At 43.3% G+C, this 7,035-nt stretch overlaps 1 non-coding gene across 1 annotated transcript; it reads right to left on the bottom strand.

Moving 5' to 3' along the window:
• Window positions 1-2,769: 2,769 nt before the first annotated feature.
• On the bottom strand, window positions 2,770-2,842 carry TRNAG-CCC (transfer RNA glycine (anticodon CCC)). The gene has a single exon. It is a non-coding gene; the product is annotated as a tRNA-Gly (tRNA).
• Between the last annotated feature and the right edge of the window lie 4,193 nt (window positions 2,843-7,035).

The following is a 7,035-nucleotide window of genomic DNA, read 5'->3' on the forward strand; positions in this document are numbered from 1 at the left end:
CGGGAAGATCCCACATGCTATGGAGCAACCAAGCCTGTGCACCACAACTACTGGGCCTGTGCTCTAGAGCCCAGAAGCTGCAACTACTGAGCCCACCGGCTGCAAATACTGAACCCCACACACCCTAGAGCCTTGCTCCCCAACAAGAGAAGCTGCCGCAATGAGAAGTCTGTGCACTGCACCTAGAGAGCAGCCCGCACTTGACGAGACTACAGAAAAGCCTGCGCAGTAACAGAGACCCAGCACGGTCAAAAATAAGTAAATAAATAAAGTTATTTTCTTAAAAGTCAAAATACAAATTAGAATGAATGTATATTACATTTTTATATCAAAATTACAGAGATCCATTTTATTTTACTCTTTGAAAGTTTACACTTTATTAAGCAACTTTGAATTTTAAAATGTAACAAATTTTATTTAAATTATAAATTTAATTTAAAACTTAAAGTAACTTTTCAAATTAAAATGTCAAAATTCATCATAAGTCTAGCATTTAATGTCCATCTTGTTGCCAATGTAAAGAATTATATTATGTCTAAAGTCTAGACATATATGAAAACATAAGAGTAATGTGTAATGTGAGTTTTGCAATATTACAAACATTTCCTCAGCTTTCTACAGCTGAGGTAAATATTGTACTATTTCATGGATACTTCCAGAACCAAGAATAGGAACACAAAAATAAGAAACTGTACACTCAGCACTACTAGCAACTCATTGTGTTCATACCTATTGCCTTCAGGCTACCTGAGAGGAAAGCTCTGAAGAGTTAATTAATTAGTCTTTTCTCTTACCTAAATACTTTTCTGCCCAAAGCTTCTCTGGACTTCAAAATAGTGCCTAGCAAGAACCATTAAGCTTTCACCAAAACATAAAACAGGAGCTATATTGTAACATTCAATAAAGCTTTAAAAATGGTCCATATAAAAATACCTTAAAAAAAAAAAAAAAAGGCTGTTGTCACACACTTGGAAGTCCTCCAAATCCTGAGCGGAAAGGCATGTGGAAAACGATGAGACCAAAAAGGATGGATGTGGATGACAAAGATCAGAGATTTAAACTGGGACGAAGACAACAGAGCTGAAAAAGGTGAGTTTGCAGATCTGACATGAAAAGACAGTCACCAATGAGACATATTCAAACCATATGTTCATAAGACTGAATTTTAAAAATTATTTATGGCTTTATTTTTGTTTGCGTTAGGTCTTCATTGTGTGTGGGGGCTTTCTCTAGTCGCAGTGAGTTGGGGCCACTCTGTAGTTGCGGTGTGCGGGTTTCTCATGGAGGTGGCGTCTCTTGTGGAGCACAAGCTTTAGATGCATGGGCTTCAGTAGTCGCTCTGTGGCATGTGGAATCTTCCCAGACTAGGGATCAAACCTGTGTACCCTTGCATTGGCAGACGGATTCTTATCCACTGGACCACCAGGGAAGTCCAAGACTGAGTTTTTAATTTTATTTTTAGGCTGTACTTTACCCCACAGAAAGTATACCTTCTCAAATACTTCAGGAATAGTTACAAAACTGATTATAAACTAGGCTAAAACTATTACCTCAAATTGTCCTGAAAGGAGGAATTATATCAGCTCCATACTCTGGCTACAATTTAAAAACCTCAATTTCTTATAACTTTAAAAGAAACACAGACACACATACACTTCTTCTCCCCTGAATAATTATTGGGTCATTGGCAAATTATTAATAAAATCTGGAGTAACAGCTTTCTAAAATGAAAATGACATTAATATATTGTGTCTGAAATTTATTTAGAAGTAAATTCATAGTCTTAACTGCTTTCAGTCAAGTAAAACAAATTGAATGTTTGACTCAAGAAATTAGAAAAATTAGAAGAAAAACTTTCCCAAGGAAGACAGAAGGAAGCAAAGCATAAGAATAAAAGCATAATATATTTAATTGGGGGTTCCCTGGTGGCTCAGATGGTAAAGAATCTATCTGCAATGCAGTAGTGCCAGGTTTGATCCCTGGGTGGGGAAGATCCCCTGGAAAAGGGAATGGCTACTCACTCCAGTATTCTTGCCTGGAGAATTCCATGGACAGAGGAGCCTGGAGGGCTACAGTTCATGGGGTCACAAAGAGTCGGACACGACTGAGCGACTAACACTTTCACACTTTCATATTTAATCGGATTCAGGGGAAATGTTGGGTGACAAGTTAAAAATGGGGTGAAGAAACAGCAATGAGAGAACCTGCATATTATGTGTCCCACTTTGGACTCTGGATTCTTCTCTGTGGCACTAATGCAGTGTAAGCTAAATTCTTCAAAGTTTCTGGCGTAAATTCCTTGCAAGGACAGGTCACTCTGAAGCTACAGGTCACCACAAAACTCAGTAGGTTGATTATCCAAGAAGGTAGAGTAACTGAAGGTTCTAAAGCTTTGTTACTTCAAAATCATTGCCAAACATTTTCTCTCATAAAATCATGTTCTGACTCAAGAAGGCCTCCAGTGGGACAGAGAGGTACCATTGCTGGCTGCTGGCCTTAAGAGCATGGGCCACGGAAGGAGACTTCTGTTTCTGCTGAGGAAAGTGCAATGGAAGCTTCTAGATTGCACTGTGAAACACAAGATGCAAACATGCCTTAAAAAAAATCAAGTACGCACCTCAGTGAGCTCATAAGCCTGAGTAATTAACATTTCTTTATTTACTTGGCTGCACCGGGTCTTAGTTGTGGTATGATGGATCTTTGATCTTTTCAGCATGTGGGTTCTTTTAGTTGTGGCATGCAAACTTAGCTGCAGCTTGTGGACTCTAGTTCCCTGACCAGGGATTGAACCTGGGCCACCTACATTGGGAGTGTGGCATCTTAGCCACTGGACCACCAGGGAGATTCCTGAGTAATTAACAGACTGGAGAAAACTCCACAGTGGTCCACACCGAACACACCACTCACATAATTCAAAAAGTAACATGCCGCCCCAATCATCAGTCCTCTGAGAAGTGAATCCACTGAACTAAAATCTGCCTGTTTCCACCTTATCTGCTCAATCTCAGCACCCATGTGTGATCCACACAGCATGTACCCTCCTGTATGGAGTGGCCTTTGGAGCCAAACCAGCCAAACTTTCTGGCAAAGAACTGGGCTCATGTAATTTCATGTATAGGTAAAGCCTGTGACCACATCATTGTAAGTTTTACTGTTCTCATGCATGAGCATCTACTGGGGGCTTATCTATTATTTTATTACTTTCCTTCTGTTTCTTTTCTATATGATAGTTAGGGCATAATGCTGCTTTTTAAATTTACCATCACTCTGAATGGATAAACATGTCATTGAAAAGAGAAGAACTATTGGTTAATTTGTTGAATGGATAAATTTCAAAATAATTATACTGAGTAAAAGAAGCCAGACCAAAAAAACAAAAAGGAAATACTGATTTCATTTATAGAAAACTCTCAAAAATGTGGACTAATCTATAATTTTTTTTAATTATAGAAAGCATGGGGGGGATTCCCTGGTGGTTCAGTGTTCAGGGCTCCACGCTTCCACTGCAGGGATCAAGGGTTTGATCTGTGGTCAGGGAACTAAGATCCCACATGCCTTGTGGCATAGTCAAAAAGATAAATAAGTAAAAATGTTTTTAAATTATAGAAAGCAGAAAGCAATCATTAGTTGCTTGGGGACAAGGGGTAGAAAGGGGGACAAGGAAATTTTGGGGGAGTGATGGAGATGTTTACCATCTTGATTGTGATGATGGGCATGGATATTCAAATAAATCAAAACTTATCAAATTGCACCCTACAAATATGTCATTTATTGGATAGCGTCACCGACTTGGCAGGCTACAGTCCACGGGGTCGCAGAGTCGGACACGACTGAGCGACTAAGCACAGCACACACATCACTGACTCAATGGACATGAATCTGCGCAAACTCTGGGAGAGGGTGAAGGACAGGAAAGCCTAGCGTGCTGCAGTCCACGGGGTCACAAAGAATCGGATGTGACTTAGCGACTGAACAACAACCTCAGTAAAGTGCTTAAAATCTTTAAAAACCATTATCATTACACAAAATATATTTTATGACGAAGGAGTTATGGGTCTGTCATGGTTGAAACCCCCAGCATCAGGAAAATTCAGAAATCGGTGAAAATTTTTCCCACACTCCGATTCTCAGGCCAACTCTCTGTGCAATTTACCCACTGACCACTAGGGGCCAGCAACGGCCCACGTACAGAAAGTGGGGCTGAGGGGTGCCAATAATTAATCGATTGATTCATTAATCAATCCATGGGGTCCTAAAGAGCCTGACATGACTGAGAGACTGAACAACAACAATAAATTATTTATTAGCTGTATTTTTTCTTTTGCATTAGCTGTCTGTTTCCAATACATCTCAGGAACTGGCTGCTGTCTGCCCCCTGGGGAAGGTACAGCAGGCATTGGTCCTGTTGTAGATGCCCAGAGGGCGGCCAGCCTGTCAGGCGCAGGGCAGGGGCCAAGGGAAGAGGATGAGAGGGAAGAGGGAAGTGGCAGGGCTCCCTGTAGGAAAGCAATTGGAGCAGCAGGCTGTATGCCACTCTGGCCAACACAATCCTGCAGGCAGCATGGATGCGGAGCACCAGCAGGTTGCAGGGTTCAACCACTCAGGTGGGACCAGGGCAGAACTCCAGTGCCCAGGGGGAGAAAGGCAGGATCCTCATCCTCATATTGGGCAGGTAACCAAGGCTAGAACTCAGGCCAAAGATCAAAAGCAGAAGCCCTGAGACTTACCTGGTGGTTCAGTGGCTAAGATTCTCCGCTCCCAATGCAGGGGGCCCGGGTTCGATCCCTGGTCAAGGAATTAAAACCCACATAAGGTTTTATATAAAACCTTTTTATATAAAACCCACAAATAAGGCCTGGCACAGCCAAGTAAATCAATAACAAATATATATATTTGTTTAATCAGAAGCATTGAGTGTTAGCTAGGCTTAAATTGGGGTTGAGAGGAGTGGAAAACCCCAAATATCACTGGCTCAGAGTAGAAGCTCCTTTCTCTCTCATGTTAAGACACCCCGAGGGAGTCAGTCTCCTACCAACAGGGTGCCCCATAGTGCAAAGGAGATGAAAGAGACAGAGGATCCAGTTTCCCCTGTCTTGTTCTCCTATCTTTAGTCATGACTTTGCTCTTTGGCCCAAAATGGCTGCTAGGACTCAGCCTTTCCTTGCCATATTCCAGGTAACAAGAAAGAGGAGGGTAAGGAGAAGTACAGTCTCCTTTTTTAGGGCATTTCCTAGAATTGTACAGACTACTTCACTTACACTCTATTGGCCAGAACCAGACCTAGCTGCAAATGACAATGGGAAATACAGTCCTAGTTTCACACATTCATGGATGGGCCCAACTAAAAATCAGAGAGTCTATAAGTAAAAATCAGAGAACATGTGTCCAGGGACTCAAATTATGACATAAGGCAGAAGTGAGCAGGGGGCTCACACTTAGACCCAGGTGCTGGGGTGTAGCTGTTTCCATCTCTGCTGCCCTAGGTCCCAGGGCTTGGGAGGAATGGGGTCACATGAATTCAGTTGTGGGGAGGAAGGAGGTGTTGAACCTAGTCATAGGGCCTGACTGTCCCTGAATACCTGCCACTGCAGCAACGGTGGGCCTTTTACAGCTAAGTGCAGCATCAGCCCTGGAAGAACTGTCTGCTCATTGTCAAGGACAGGCACAGACTCAAAGGCCAACAACTGCTTGATGCTGTGAAAGGAATTCTCAAGATGAGTCCAAGGGTCACAGACTGCCTTCTCCCAGGAGGCGGCGATGTGGTTGAGGACAACTGCCTTTTTTTTCCTTTACTTAAAAAATAATTTTAAAAAATTTACTATGGAATAACACGTACAAAGAAAAGTACACGAGTCATAAGTGATCTTCACACACACACACAATGAACACACCTAAGCACCCAGCATCCAGATCAAGAAGTAGAACCTTACCACAAGCACAGAAGACCTGAAGGGTCCCTTGCAGTGACTCCCCGTTCACCCTCCTCCCACCTCCACCCGTCCCACCCCACACCCTTCAGTGTCCACCCTTATCATTAGCATTTAAAAATCTCTCTGGGCAATTCCATAGTCAATGTTGAGAATCACTGCTTTTGTAAAAACAGTTCTCTAACTTGGCTGTCCATTAGAATCCACTGGGATAGAAAAGGGAACAGAGACAGCTGCTAGAAGGCAGTGTGGTGCAGTGGGGAAACCTGGGGACCAGACAGACCTGCCAGTTATCAGCTGTGTGACCTTGACTGAGTCCCTCCACCTCTCTGAGCCTCACCTGTGAAATGGGATAGCATCATCCCAGGCCCAACAGAGCTGAGGCTGAGAGATAGACGATGTAAGCCTGGGCAGATGTAGAGTCCAAATACGGCAGCTACAATTGTCATTTTTATTAAAGATGAGCAGCCCCAGGAAAATTGAAAGCCCTTCTTTCTGTATGCAGATGGGACCCCATCTGGGGATGGTGGAGTTAGGCTATGCTGATAAGAGGGTCAACAGGTTGGTAAGAAGCCCGGGCCTTTCTAGGGGGTCCAGCAAAATTCCACAGGCAGCAGAGATTCCAAGCTAAAGCCAGTGAGAGGTGGCCCCCGGTTAGCACAACTGCAACAGCACTGGGGACCAGCAACTGTAGATGAACTTGGGCTAAACTAACCCTTCTCCTTCAGCAAGATGAGCAAGGAGCTGACTGGCTGCAGGCTCTCTGAGAGCTGCTTATGGAGAAAAATGCAATGTTGTTGAGCACCTGCTTTGCGCCAGATGTTGCACATAAATGTCTTTAATCTCATGAGGTGGACAAACTCATCCCATTAATCTTTTTTTTTTTTCTTAAGATTTACCTGTTTATGGCTGCACTGGGTCTTCATTGCTGAGTGAGGGCTTTCTCTAGTCACGGTGAGCGGGGACTACTCTGTTGCAGTGCTTCTCATTGCTGTGATTTCTCTTGTTGCAGAGCATGGGCACTAAGGCTCCGGGCTCACTAGTTGCGGTGCACAGGCGTGGCATGTGGAATTCTCCAGGACCAGGGATGGGACCCATGTCTCCTGCA

Source organism: Dama dama, chromosome 5, assembly GCF_033118175.1.
Source record: "Dama dama isolate Ldn47 chromosome 5, ASM3311817v1, whole genome shotgun sequence".
In the NCBI taxonomy this organism is placed as follows: Eukaryota; Metazoa; Chordata; class Mammalia; order Artiodactyla; family Cervidae; genus Dama; species Dama dama.